The following is a 15,581-nucleotide window of genomic DNA, read 5'->3' as shown; positions in this document are numbered from 1 at the left end:
CATTTAAAAAATCCGCACACCATTTTCGGTGTAACGTGGTAACGTTTAGAGCCGTAGTCCTTCTTCAGAGTTCAGACGTTCACATGTGAAGGTCTGAAGAAGGGCTATGGCTCGAAACGTTACCACTTTTAGTAAAGAAAGTTCTGGGAGCAGAAAATGTTGTGCAGATGAAACATTTATTTACATATGCTAACAGGAAATCATAGTGGGAAATAAAGGTAGCCGAAAACATGAGGGCTGGGCCTGGCTCCCGGATTATTATAGAAGGTTGTGAACTAAATTTGACCTATTATGTGTCTACTGTTCCTAATATGTTCTGTTTTGTAATAATAATTAAAAAAAGAAAGTGTGAGGGGGGAAAGGGAGAGCTGTCAGCCTTGGTATGTGGTGTCAGTCGACCAAGCTCTTTAGCACATGGTTAATGGACTGAGGTCTTCGGTGTCAATGGCTGTCTTCAAAACCACTCATTTGACCTTTCCTTTTACATGTGTGTCTGTCAGCAAGTTGGCCTTTTTTCTCTTGCTTCAAGATGGAATTTTGGGGTTGGAGATGAGGACTAGGAGCATATACTTTTCCTTATCAAACATTGATTGTAGGGCTGAAACAATTCTTAGCCCTAGGGGCCCTTTAAATTCAAAAAGTTTGAGAACCACTGGCCTACATACTGTATATACTTGGGTGGCATGCAGCTCCAAAATTCAGGTTCTATAGACAGGCCATTAAAGTCACATGGCACCACTATCAGCTTGTAACTCATGTTTTTTGTTGGAGAACACCTGTTATAAATAACAGCCAACACTGATGTTGGCTGTTATTTATAGACGAATTCAGAAACGGGTCTCATGGTCGAAGCTTACGTATTTCCTGTAGGCGGAGCCGACATAGCTGCGGGGTAAACCTGCACCTCTTCTACTACAATAAAATGGTAGAGTGACTGATGTTAGTCTGCCTCAAACGTTACTCTCTTGCTTTTTACTAACACTAACATTACAATGATGCCCAGAACATCGGGATGAACCTGTGTAGTTTATGGCTGCTCCAACAGTAAAAAGGCTGCTGTACTTTATACCTCATACTTTAAATGCTTAGTATGAGGTATAAAATACAGCAGCCTTGTGTTCATAAAACAGAAAGATTGAGTATTGGGTAAGACTGACGTTATGTATCTTTCAGGACCTTTCACTGCTTCGTCTCAACCATTACTCTATGGTTCTGGTCTCAGCCACCGTGGTGGATATTTTGACATTCCGTTTTTTTCTTTTTTGAATGTTGCCACTGTTTGAGCAGCCATAAACTACACAGGTTCATCCCGATGTTCTGGGCATCTTTGTGTTAGTGTTAGTAAAAAGCAGGTAAAGGAGTAATGTTTGAGCAGACTAACATCAGTCACTCTACTACTACTATTCAATGTAGTAGAAGACGTGCACGTGCAGGATGTGTTGACCATGCGTTGTTGACCAAGAAGAAGAAGAAGAGTATCAACCTAAGGGCCCTTTGAGAACCACTGGCCTACATATACCTACAAAAAAAGCAGGGATAATAGTGAAAGATGCACGGTTGCACCATAGCAGCCAGATATACAGAACATAAACACAACTATTGTCAAGCACTGGAAGGAATGGCATCCATATTCTTTTAGAACTTGTGTATTCTGTCCGTCATGACGGAATTGTTCCAGCTTAGCAATGGAGAGCATCTCATTGAGCCATCTATTGAAACATGGAGCAGTTGGAGACTTCCAGTTTATTAGTATACATTTTTTTGCAGCAACCATACCTGCCTTGAGGATTGACCATTCATCAAAGGTCTTGCTGGCTGACCCTGAAACATCTGTTTAGGGCCTGTTGCTTATTATAATGATGATGAATTTGTTGCTTATTATAATGATGATTAATTGCATATAGTACAGAGTAGCAGACATGTAGCAGACCTTTTGAAGGGGCTTTGGGTACTGATTTTAGTTTGTGTAGTGCTAATATGAGACAGGTGTAAAAACTCAAATAAAATGCATATTACACTCTTTTTGTCTTCTAGTACAAATCATGTTTTACACAAGCATAGCCTCCAGATTAACTACGTGAAGTCGTTTCAGTAGTAGTTTCCCATTGAGACCTCTTACTGACTTATTAACCCCTATTGGAGTACCTTTGATTTATATGCACCCTCCACCCCTATGTGCATGCCTGCCCTCAGCAGCAGATAAGGATCACACAGTCAGGTAGAGACAGGCTTAAGGGCTCTTGTAGTCCTTAATGGAAACTCTCCTGACCTTACAGACACCTCACAACTCTTCCTGTCTGTGTATTAGATATAATCACCCCAGCTTCAGAACAATAATGATATCTGCATAAAACTATTGATAATTAACAATATAGAAACAATATATCAGATGGATTGAATATGAAGGACCCCAATGGAAACAAGCCAATATATGTTCACGACAAAAGAGAATAATTACTGAATAAGAAGCAACAGCTGTTAACATGCCAATGAGCTCTTGCTGAAATATTTTCTGCCTTGCTTTCATCTAAGCACAGACTTCCAGCATAAGAACCCTTTGTAAGACACCTTGTGTTCCTTTATCACAGCTTATCACTTGTCAAAGTGGGATACTATTACCCCCGGAGGTACGTGGATAGATCTAGGGGTGATTTCTCTACCCAAACAGAATAGCCAACAGTTGAATAGCCATCCCGGTAGTGCTAGATTTATGGTCCTTGGCTAACCAGCCACCCACAAAGTGTAGTAAGATCAGCCCACTGGTTTGTCTGTCATAATAAACAACAAAAATAAACATGTTATTTATTTTATTGTTGTTATTTTAGTAAAATAACCCGGAAAAAGCCCTCTTCTGAAAATTATATTGTTGTTAAAAGAGCTGGACCGTATGTCCATCTGCCAGCAGGCCAAGGAACCCCATCTGCAGATATTCTTCCAAATCTGTCAACGATGACCTCAGCCCCACCATCTGTCCAGAATATGAGATCCGGTCAGAGTATGTCTGATCCCAGTATTGCCAATGTCGTCGATATGACATTAGTCTTGCTCAATCCTATAGAGTTAAAAAAGAACTATGTGGTAACCAGAAATCCCTGTCCATTGGACTGGAGTTGCTCACCAAGCGCATGCTCCTTGTTCCCCCTTCTGCATGTTTGGGAACAATTCCGGCTTGTGAGTCGAACCTATTGGTCGAAACCGTTTTTAGCTTGTTCATGCGTATAAGGCCCCAGGAGATGGGCCCCGCGGGCTTCACGTTTCCCTCTCGGTTCTGGGACTGTGGCTCAGACATGTCGTGTGTTCTATGCCTTACGTTTGCGCTGCTGTACCACTATAAGTGATAGCATGTGAGATGTAATCTGGGGTACTGTGGCTCCCTGGTGACTCATTAGGGAATCCGGGACACCTGAGCCAGGGTGCCACAGCTAATATCCCATTCTGACCTGAGATCAGATTCATACGAGGTTTCCGCCGGACACACACTGGTCTGATGAACCCATTCTGACCTGAGATCAGATTCTAAAAATGTCAGTCGTTCTTCGTTTTTTTTCAAAAATAGCAGACCTACAAGCTCGTATCGCGCCACTCGGTGGCGCGATATGAGCTTGTAGATCTGCTATTTTTCAATAGCTAAAGCACGACATGATGCCAACACCAAAATGGGTGCCCGTTCAGAATGGGATAGAGCTGACTCTTGCGTTCACTTCCTCTGTCTATGTGTCCTAGTCTGAAGACGTGCAGGATAGCATTTATTCAGTATAGCCTAGAGACAACACACGACATCAGGGGGAACTAGCAGCCATGATGGCAACAGAAAAAACTAGAAAATGTGCTCCTCTGAGCACAGGTCTTCGCCAGGTAGGTAAGTTATTATGGAACAGCAATTGTGATGGAATATGAAGAATCGGACAGATCCATCTTGATCACATGACTATAGAGCACCAAAGTCTGACATAATTTGCACATCCTAGCTGGTGTTGCTATATAACAGGCCCATGTGAGCAATAATTGGACCATAGGTTCTGCTCTGGCATCCAGGGGGAGTGCGTGCAGTGCAGTCTGTGCACAATATCGCCATGAACAAGCCAACAGTGCCGGAGATTAGTTGGTCACAGACACATCGACAGACGGACGGACGGACGGACGGACGGACGGATGGAATGACAGGGTGCAAAACATAGTCTCTGCCACGCCTTCAGCCTAACGGCGACAATATCTAACACTATGTTGGCTTTTGTTATAATCTCAGACCGTCCCTCTGTCCCTCCAGGCTATAGGATCAGATCAGTGTTTTCAGACTGACACGGTGTTAGCCTAATTGTGTTAAACAAATTTTAGGTCACAGACCGGATTAGGTAAAAGGTAACATATGTGACTTAATGCGGGCTAGACCAGTTGTGCATGGCTAGCAGGTTGAGAAAAAAAATCTTTCATATCTCTCATATGTCTCAGTCTCTCCTACAGCTATATAATGTCTCAAGACAGATTCAGATCTCCACAGCTGAATCTCTCGTGTAGAGCTAGTTGTTAGTAGGAATGAAAACAAAGACGCACCACTGGAAGAGGAGAGGGCTGAAGGAGAGTGAACTGTGAAATCGGCAGGGCCCCCAAAGGCAAATTATTTTGCCAATAGGTTCCCAGATAGTGAATTTTGTATAGAAATATCTCTCTCTCTCTCTCCATCCGGCTTGGGGAGGGCAGGACGCCGGCAGGGGAGGGCGATCTCTATCGCTGCCTTTACAACATGGAAAACAGATTTGAGAGTTAATTTCATTGGTTTTATAAAACAAGTGTTAACAACAACATCTGAAGCTATATGTCCCAACCACAGCCACACAGGCATATCAAACACACAACAACAGCAATACAGCTGCCGGGATTCTTCACTGGGGATGGAGTTTGATTGTTATTAATTCAGGCCAATAGCCCTAATAATAACCCAAGATTCCAACAAAGTTCCAACAATATCGCTTAAAAGGCAGGTTATCCTGTGCACCCTCCACCCACAGGGTTATTCCCTTACTAACCTCAACGCACACTACATTCTTCCCTCCTCTCTCTCCTGCTCTTCACTCAATCTCCCACAATTCAGTCTGACTGACAGATCAGGGGTTAGCTGCAGTACAGGCCTGTAGGGTGGCTTCTTGTGTGATGGATAGATGAAAGATAAAGATATCAACAGCTGGCTGGACAGAGTAAACAAGAACCAGCAATTACTAGTCACCAGTAAACAGACCTGACCCATCAAACCTGCAACATGCATGTATCGGTATGGCGACAGACTGACTGACACTCCTCAGTTGTCCTCATCTTTCTTTCTTTGGAGGTTTCATCCAATGTATAGGTAATGTCCAACAGATGTATTAACACGGCTGCATTACTGAATTGATGCACAAATCTCTCTTGAAAGGGAGGAAGACAGAAAAACTTTTTTTTCCTCCTCAATTTCTTTACATCACAGCACAAAATGGACTATATGGAGGAGGAGCAATATGTAATTGTTTGCTCATTTGCGGCAAGAAAGAACTCAGTGAAACGGAAATGGTGAACAACATGAAAATGGTGTTTCAACATGAAACACCGGTCTGAAGTTTCGGAACCAATCAGAGCGTCGCATCCCTTCAGGCGATGGGACGGTAGCTAGGGACGGTAGCTATGCTAGGCACAACAGCGTGGTGTTGTTTGTTTATAAATCATATGGTCGGCCAGCACAACCAGGGGCCTATTTCACAAAACTTGGATTAGAGATTAAGCCGGGCTTTAACACATATCCTGGTTTAATATATCCTGGATCAGTGCTTAACCGGTTTCATGAAAGCTGGTTGATCTTGCCAGATTAACTTAACCAGTTAACCTGGATATGTTGAGGCTTGATTCGGTTTCATGAAAGTGATGCTACATAAGTTACCATGGAAACTAATGCTTTGGACTTAGCCTGCTCCGGACCAGGCTAACAGCCAGGTTTAACCTAATCCTGATGTCTTTACTGTTCATTAAGCAGTCAAACTGATCACAAACCAATTATGTTTTCCAGATTTATTCAATTATTATGGGTTTATGTTGCCTTATTTGTATCGGTCTGCATTAAAGGACTAATTTAAGCACTATATAAAATCAAATAACCAAAATATATAGGCTGCACAATATCATGACAGCTTGTGAGCTTGTAGATCAGCTGCTTCGAATGTTCCCCATGAATAGGTTTGCTGTCGTGCAAGTGCACGGTTAAGAAGAATTATTATATTATATTATATTATTTTTAATTATTTTTGTAAAAGTGAAAACCACTAAATATTACCATTACTCATTGTTTTACAACATATTACCATTGTAACGTTTCACCCACTACTAGTCCTACATACTTACACCTAGAAACCCCATTTAAACCTATTTAGGTTCATCCTACGGTGGACATGTGTGCCTGAAAAGGAATCTTTGAAATGTTTCATAGTTTTAGAAATATAGTGCTTTCAAATTTGAGACATTTATAGGCAGATAGTGGCACTTCAAAAAATCACTTTCACCTAGAAACTCCATTCACACTTTGTAAAATTCAGCTTACTGTGGAGACACATGCTGGAACTTTTTACTTTGAAATGTTTTGTAGTTTCTGAGTTATTTAACTTAAACGCCCAATGCATTCTCAATGGCAATAGCACAAACTTTGGCATGCTACATGAACCCATGACCCGGCCCTGTCTGGGCAACAACCCCCTTCCCCAAAGGTAGCTCCCTCAGAGGAGGGAGTTATGGCCAAATATCACAATGCGACAATATAATTATGCTTACAATATTAAGAATTCTGTTTTAAGTTAATAGTAGTGGTAAAATGTAAACTATATTTTTGGGGTAGTTAATGTTCTCTCTTTAATTACAGCAGCAATATTTATTTTAGAAGCTTAAGTCCTTGTATCAGTAAGTCTTGAATAGATTAGTAAAGATAATGAGATATACAGAAGGGGGCTGTAATGCAACTATTAAGGATGCAAACTGCCTTAATACCCCATGAAGAAGAAGGATCAGTAAATCTGTGATCCACATAAGGGGTCTAGAGACAAAAAGCCAGACTGTCTATTAAGCCAGGCTTGCTGATCCCGGCTCGCCAAATCCACCAATTCTGAGCCTCGCTTGGCTTTAGTGGAACGGAATAAACCAGGCTGTAAAGATCAGGATTTAAAAAGCCTGGCTTTGGCCTAAATCCTGGATTAGTTAATCCAAGTTTCGTGAAACAGGCCCCAGGGGCCTGTTTCACGAAACTTGGATTAGAGATTAAACCGGGATTTAACACATATCCTGGCTTAATATATCCTGGATCAGCGATTAACCGGTTTCATGAAAGCTGGTTAATCTTGCCAGATTAATTTAACCAGTTAACCTGGATATGTTGAGGCTTGATTCAGTTTCATGAAAGTGATGCTACATTAGTTACCATGGAAACTAATGCTTTGGACTTAGCCTGCTCCGGACCAGGCTAACAGCCAGGTTTAACCTAATCCTGATGTCTTTACTGTTCATTAAACGCCCAATGCATTCTCAATGGCAATAGCACAAACTTTGGCATGCTACTAGTCCTACATATTTACACCTAGAAACCCCATTCAAACCTATTTAGGTTCATCTTACGGTGGACATGTTTGCCTGAAAAGGAATCTTTGAAATGTTTCATAGTTTTAGAAATATAGTGCTTTCAAATTTGAGACATTTATAGGCAGATAGTGGCATGTCAAAAAATCACTTTCACCTAGAAACTCCATTCACACTTTGTAAAATTCAGTTTACTGTGGAGACAGATGCTGGAACTTTTTACTTTGAAATGTTTTGTAGTTTCTGAGTTATTTAACTTAAGCAGTCAAACTGATCACAAACCAATGATGTTTTTTTTATGTGTTGCCTTATTTGTATCCGTCTGCATTAAAGGACTAATTTAAGCACTATATAAAATCAAATAACCAAAATATATAGGCTGCACAACATCATGACAGCTTGTGAGCTTGTAGATCAGCTGCTTTTGGTGAATGTTCCCCAGAATAGGTTTGATGTTGTGCAAGTGCACGGTTAAGAAGAATTATTATATTATATTATATTATTATTATTTCTTTGTAAAAGTAAAAACCACTAAATATTACCATTACTCATTGTTTTACAACATATTACCATTGTAACGTTTCACCCACTATTGAACCCATGACCCACAGTTCACCAGTCTGGCCCCTGTCTGGACAACAACCACCTTCCCCAAAGGTAGCTCCCTCAGAGGAGGGAGTTATGGCCAAATAACACAATGCGACAATATCATTATGCTTACAATATTGATAATTCTGTTTTAAGTTAATAGTAGTGGTAAAATGGAAACTATATTTTTGGGGTAGTTAATCATTCAGTCTATCCACTATTGAGAGTATGTTCTCTCTTTAATTACAGCAGCAGTATTTATTTTAGAAGCTTAAGTTCTTGTATCAGTAAGTCTTGAATAGATTAGTGAAGATACTGAGATATACTAAAGGGGGCAGTAATGCAACTATTAAGAATGCAAACTGCCATAATACCGCATGAAGAAGAAGGATCAGTAAATCTGTGTTCTACAGAATGGGTCTAGAGACAAAAAGTCAGGCTATCTATTCAGCCAGGCTTGCTGATCCCTGCTCGCCAAATCTGCCAATTCTGAGCCTCGCTTGGCTTTAGTGGAACGGAATAAACCAGGCTGTAAAGACCAGGATTGAAAAAGCCTGGTTTTGGCCTAAATCCTGGATTAGTTCATCCAAGTATCGTGAAACAGGCCCCAGTTTACTGTTATGTGGCTTATTTCTTCCATATAATGTTTTCAGATACATATTCTAGCGTGATGATTAAGTTGAAAGCGAGTAATACACTGTCTGGATGTTATCTGGAATGGAAATAAAAACGGAGTATTCTGTAATCAGTAGCAGCTGTGATGGATGGACGTGCAAATATGGGAAATTAAACGGGTGAGCTTCATTGTTATTGGCTTTTATCGATGTGTATCTCTACACGTCATCACGCAGCACGTTTTCGTTTTAATAAATAAATAATGCAATCGTTTTTATGGACCTTTGATATAAAAACACACAGAAATGAGAATTTTCACATTTTTTTGGCATCCATTGCTAGGTATGCCCATATAATGACCACGGATATGGTCTAAAAGTGTGAAAAACTTTTTTCATTTCACTGCACCTTTAAAACCCCCTGTGCGTGCGTGCGTACAATGATGTATATAAATTACTTAAGCATAGCAGGCATGGTATGGTATTAATGTGTTTTCTCTTTTAATGACTAAAATAAAACTACTACTACTACATGCGTCATGTCCAGGGGGTGTACTTGTACATCAAGCTGCCTCACGCTACAGAAACAGGAGATAGGCTCCTGCCCTATGGGCCTCATGGCTCGGCAAGGCTACTTACTTACTACTACATGCAAGCAAGCAATGCCAAGCAGCATGCACACCACACATGCACACGCGTACACACACACACACACACACACACACACACACACACACACACACACACACACACACACACACACTTCTCATGTATGGACGTATAAGACTATATTCATTACACTTTCTGACTGCAGCCGATATTTCCTCCCTCTATCAAACACGATCCTTCCTGGGGGCTCGGGAATATTGTGTTCCATCAACCGGCAGGCCTGTTGAAGCTCCAACCCTTCCACTGCTCGCTGCTTCCATTGTTAACACGGATTTACAACGGTAGGTTAGATTGTACACTCTGTCAGTTGCCTGCAGTGAGGTTATCAGCTCAAAGGAAACGCTGCATAAATATCTAGCAGCATGATAGATTAGATAGAATATATTAGATAGGTAGACAGCACAACTATCCACTGTCTCAGACCAGATCGACCTCCCTCTAAAACATTTATATAAAGTAGAGAGACTCAAAGAAATGAATCATCTCGTCGTAACAATTGTGGTTCGTCTTGCCTCTGCCTTAACCCATTTTGGACTGAGGTCGATATAAAAAAAGTCTTCTAAATCAAAACATTTTTATGAAAAACCCATGTTTCTATGTCAGTGGTGCTCAACCTTTCATGTCAAGAATGATCTCTATTGGGCCACGGACCCCCATATAAAAATATGTAGTTCCAGGGACCCTCCAGAAGCAAAGATTTTAGTTAAAAATGTTCGCTCTGAAATATATATTCAATGATTGGCACCACATTTTAACTATTTTTCAAAATAGCAGACCTACAAGCTCATAGCGCGCCACGCGGTGGCATGCTATGAGCTTGTAGATCTGCTATTTTTCAATAGCTAAATTATAACATAATGTTTAAAACACCAAAAGGGGTTCCCGCCCAAAATGCCTTAATCTCTTGAAATGCACCTATAACCCTGCTATGTAATTCAGCCATAACCTCCAGCTATAAGGTACACAAAGGGAAGATGCATGTAAGGGTTCTTCTATACGAACCATTCTATACACTACAGCACTATTACATGATAAACACAGGATAAATGGATCTACAATGGTTAGCATAGAATAAAGCACTAATGCAGGCTAGAGGGAGGATAATGACATGAAAGAGGAGTTATACTGTATACTGTAATGGCTAAAACTGGATGAGAATGAACCCTATTCATAGTCTTAATTTTAAGCATCAATAACACTTTTGTATGCATGGGAATCAGCACATTTCTAGTATTTTTGGTCGTTTATCCGTTGTAAAGGTGAATTCCCTGAGGACCATACCTCCCCCAAATCATTTGAGGTAGGTTCAAGGTTTGCAACTTGCAACTACAATATCAAATAATTTAAGGAAGTTTCTTGGTTCAAGACCACCTTGAACCTTGAAGTAAGTAAGTAAGTAAGTAAGAAAGACTTGAACCTCCATTAAATTCACTGAAGTTGTAAAGATTGGATTCTAATGGTTGCACATTATTTGATTGATTCCCATATTTATCTTTAAACCTCTTTAAAAAAGGCTAGAGCATGTATACATGACTGCTGCTACTATTCTGTGAAAGTGAGAACGAGAGAGAGATAGAGAGACTAAGAAAGAGAATGAAAAAGAGAGCGGAGAGAGACCGAGAGAGAGATAAATAGAGAGTGAATTCAATTGAGACCATCAATCAGTTGTGGGGAAAGCACGTGTCAAACTAACTGGTGCTGCTAAAGACAATTTGCTCCCAACGGCGTTCCTTTGGTAAACAGAGGATTAACTTCTGGGCATTGTGCATTTAGTTAGCACACAGTAGTCCCCATTCTCCACTGCTGCCCGTGGCGTGGCGAAAGCACCAATTTGTCTCCCGGTGGACATGAAAAAATGGTAAGGAAAGAAAGTGACCCAGATGGGGAGGGTTGAGCCCATGAGCTAATGGACCACGATTTGGAGAGGATTAAGAGTGATAGAGATGTTTAGGGATGTATGGCGAGGTCAGAGAGAGAGCAGGAGAAGGGTAGAAAAGAGAGAGAGTGAATCAATCAGAGAGCAGGAAATAGGTGAAGCTAGTGTAGTAGGTGAGGTAAATTATATGTTTTTTGTTCTTCTGTTTGGTTTTTTTGGTGGGGGGGTTGATTTTCAAACGGATAGCTTTGATAACTTAACATGTTTGAACAAAACCTTTGCGCCTGGCAAATTGCACTGGCAAAACAAGTCACAGACAATATTGTGTTTGAGCTCGGAGATCAGAACCAACTTGTCCTCGCCTAAGCATATTTTCACAGAGCTTCAACAAAGAACAATGGGACTCATTTTTAGTCTGAGAAACCAGTGATTAGTCATGTTTGGAAAAGGTATAATTAGGGATCACTCAGAAATTCAGCTATTCAGAAATTGAGCTCCCATTAAAATGGCAAATCCACCCTAAAACACAATTTATAGGATTCACATGACAGTGTTTTGACATGTAGATTTTGCATTGGCCATGAAGGTAAAGCCAATTAAACTTGTCCCATCATCTGACCACTTCCACTTTAGGTAGTTGGGCTTAGAACTTTTTGTAATTTGTAATGTTTATATTTTGTCAATAAAAAAGAATCTGACTTGTGTAAAGTGAGGGGAGCCCCTGTGGCTGCCACATGACGTCACAGGGGCATGCTGAAAATGGGTAGTCTGGTTAATAAACCAGACTAATATCGCACGGACCGCGGGATATTAGTCTGGGGAGGCTCAGCTTGGATTTCATTTCCAGGGGGGGGCGGATTGAAACATTTTCTCTTTGACGCAATTGGTCAGAGCTACTGTCAGTCAAAGGTCTCAAGCATTGAAAGTCACTGTACCAAAGCCCGCCCATATTGCATACCGTGTTGGCCGATTGGCCGCCCCATTTCTCTGGTGTAGGAAATGGGCGTACAACTGAGCCTCTCCAGACCGTAATCCGCCGGCAGGCAATTTATTTTTGCCAACGGCTGATTCGGTCTGGTTTATTATGTGCCACTCAAAAATAAAATGTACAATAATATCAATAATACTAATACATTATTATTATTTGGGCTTAGAACTTTATTGCATGAGGTTTGATTTTGCATTCTGGGAAAATCTGACTAGGATATATGCACTCATTCGACCATTAACAATATTAAATCTGAAGTGAGAATTGTGATTATACTGAATAATTACTGTACGTCCATCCAACACTGTGGTCCTGAAAAATATCTGGTCCACCACCAGCGCACCCACCTAGTTCAAATATCTGGTCAACGACCAGCGCACCCACCTAGTTCAAATATCTGGTCAACGACCAGCGCACCCACCTAGTTCAAATATCTGGTCAACCACCAGCGCACCCACCTAGTTCAAATATCTGGTCAACCACCAGCGCACCCACCTAGTTCAAATATCTGGTCAACCACCAGCACACCCACCTAGTTCAAAGGGTGGCAGTCAACCGGTCGGTTTAAACCAGTCATGTAATTTTCATTCAAGTCATTTTGGGTGGAAGGATCCAAGCAACCTCTAGGGGGAGCAATGAGGGCTTTTAGCTTGCTAGATCACTGAGGGCTGTGTTTTCAGATATTGTTTTAGGGTGGCTTTTCCCCTTGCCAGAAGTCAAAAGGCATGAGCCACAGTTAATCTGCACTTGAACAGCGAGTCAATTGTGCTGTCTATCAGCAAACTGCTGACACTTGACACTTTGGCACTGGATTTGTTTAGTTAGTGGATGAATTGCATTTTAAAGCTGCAAGACTTAATTATTTTAATGAATAAAACATTATACTTTAACCAATCTATAGGCCTACAGTAGAGCACGTTAGACTTATAGTCATTGGGGTGTGTTCTGAGGGCAGCATTTAATTGCATTGATTCTGCCGCCCATCCAATCAGTGAGAGCAGTCACTTTGACTGGTAGTTGTGCCTTGTGAGACATTTTTAGAAAGCTTAAGCCCAAACCACACCAAAGGGTCGGGTTGGGACAAAACATTTTTTAAGGTAAACCATACCAATGCAACTCCTTGCAAGTTGCAACTCAATGAGTTGCATTGGTGTGTTTGACTTTAAAAAACGTTTTGTCCCTCCGACCCGACCCTTTGATGAGGTTTGGGCTTTAGTCTTAACCGGTCACGTAGGTCGGACTAACGGGATGACAGACTTATGGGCAGTCCCCACAAAAACTATGCCTAATGTGGCTAAATCTGTTGTCGACCAGCACCCACCCCTCTAGGAAGTGTAACACTGAGCGTAGTATACGCCACCGAGGCAGCTGGTTTCGGTAGTGGTTTGAATGTCATTTGAATGTCAATGTCAATGTGAGCCTGGTGAACTTGTTTTGGATTGTAGCTTTAAGTTATAAATAAAAGGTACAAAATATTTGTGGTTATAGGATGATTGCAGGTAAGATAAAAGTGCTACGAAAATATAAAAGTAAGCCTTGCCAAGCCCTGAGGACCATAGGGCCTCCCGTTTCCTTAGCATGAGGCAGATTGAATGTACAACCCCCTGCTAGTATGTCGCAGGGACTTACCCCAATCCAACCCATGATGCTGAGTGCCAAGCAGGGAGGCACTGGGTCTCATCTTTAGAGTCTTTGGCATGACCCGGCCGGCGATCGAACCCCGACCCAACGACCTCCCAGTCTCAGGGCTGACAGTCCAACCACAGGGTCGCTGAGCTGGTAAGCAGGAAAATAAAAGACAGAGAGAAAACAAAGCAACAAACATGTCATTAGGATAATCATGTGGAGAAGAGCACAGAGGCCAAGATGAAAATATGAAATTCAAGCCCTGAGATTTTCTTCAATCTTGACTGATAGATTACGCAAATAATGATACCACAGTGGTAGTAGACACTTCTAGCCAATATATACCAGTGTTTGTTCCCAGTGAACTTCAGTTTCCTCGTGTTTTCTAGTGATTTAGTTTGCATTTTGTCTGTACTCACTGCTCTCCTCTCCTCCTCCTCAGACCACACCTGCCTGCCTCCTGCCTGCCAGCCCATGCACTGACCTGCCTGTTTGCACCTTGCTCTGCTCTGCCTGCCTGCCAGTTTGTTTAAATAAACACCCTTGAACTTTCAAACTTTTGTCTGTGTCTGCATTTGGGTCCGCCAGTTCTTGGTACCGTGACACAAGATAATAGGTTGCTTTGACTCGCATGTGTGTCTCCAAATATGAAAGACTTACAATGACTAGAAATATACAGTATAAGATGGAAATAACTTTATTTTCAAAACTGCATTTATTCAGGGCGATTAAACAGGCACAACCAAGGCACCATGGTTGACCCCCACAAGCGCCAGTGTGTCCAAGCGACAATACTCCTATAGACGCCTCCTGCACTCTGAACTGTGTGTATAGTGTACACAGGTATGTGAGCCCCATGAAGGATGTGACAAATGAAACAAACCTCTTAATTAGTAATTACAGTTTGCATTCAGGCAAATGAGGCGCTAAAAGAACATTGTAACACTGAGGAGCATTTAACTTGCAGTTCTCTATCGTGTTCGAGACTGGCTCTCCACTACATATTTCAATATGTACGGTCTACGGGAACTGACCCCACGGGGCAGTGGACGTGGATATCTCTTTAAATGTTAATTTCTTTTGGCTTTCGGGATAGACAGTAGGCTGACAGGAAAAGGGGAGGAGGTGGGGGGGTAACATGCAGTAAAGGCTGTCGGGATCGGCAGTCGAGCCCGCGGCACACTGCCAGACTGGATTACCAGCCAAGGTGCCTAGACCGCTGACCCACGGCCCAGGCCAGGATATCTCTTTAAGACACATCTTCTATGGTGGCCCTGCCCTGATGCCAATCAGGGGGCTATTTAAGCCTCATCTGGGCATGGCCACTTCGGTTTTTTGATTTCCACGAGAGCAGACGTTTAGTGAATCTCATTGTGTGTAAAACATAGGCTTTGGAGACCGAAATTAGATAGGCACCAGCTGGTAAAAAACAGATATCACTTTTAGCATTTGAATCCTGGCTCCCAGTTTAATTCAAAGTACATTTCAGGAGGGTCAGGGCTAGTCACGTCCTGTATCTGTATGGGTTAATCTTATAGGATCTTAGAGGATAAAGTTTCTCCCAGTCTCTCCTCTCTCTGCCCTGGGGTTCCTGTCTCACTACACTTTCTTATCTATCAAATAAATAAAGCATGACAAT

Source organism: Protomyctophum parallelum (genome assembly GCF_964188405.1).
Source record: "Protomyctophum parallelum genome assembly, chromosome: 16".
NCBI lineage: Eukaryota > Metazoa > Chordata > Actinopteri > Myctophiformes > Myctophidae > Protomyctophum > Protomyctophum parallelum.
Note: the sequence above shows the minus strand (reverse complement) of the source record.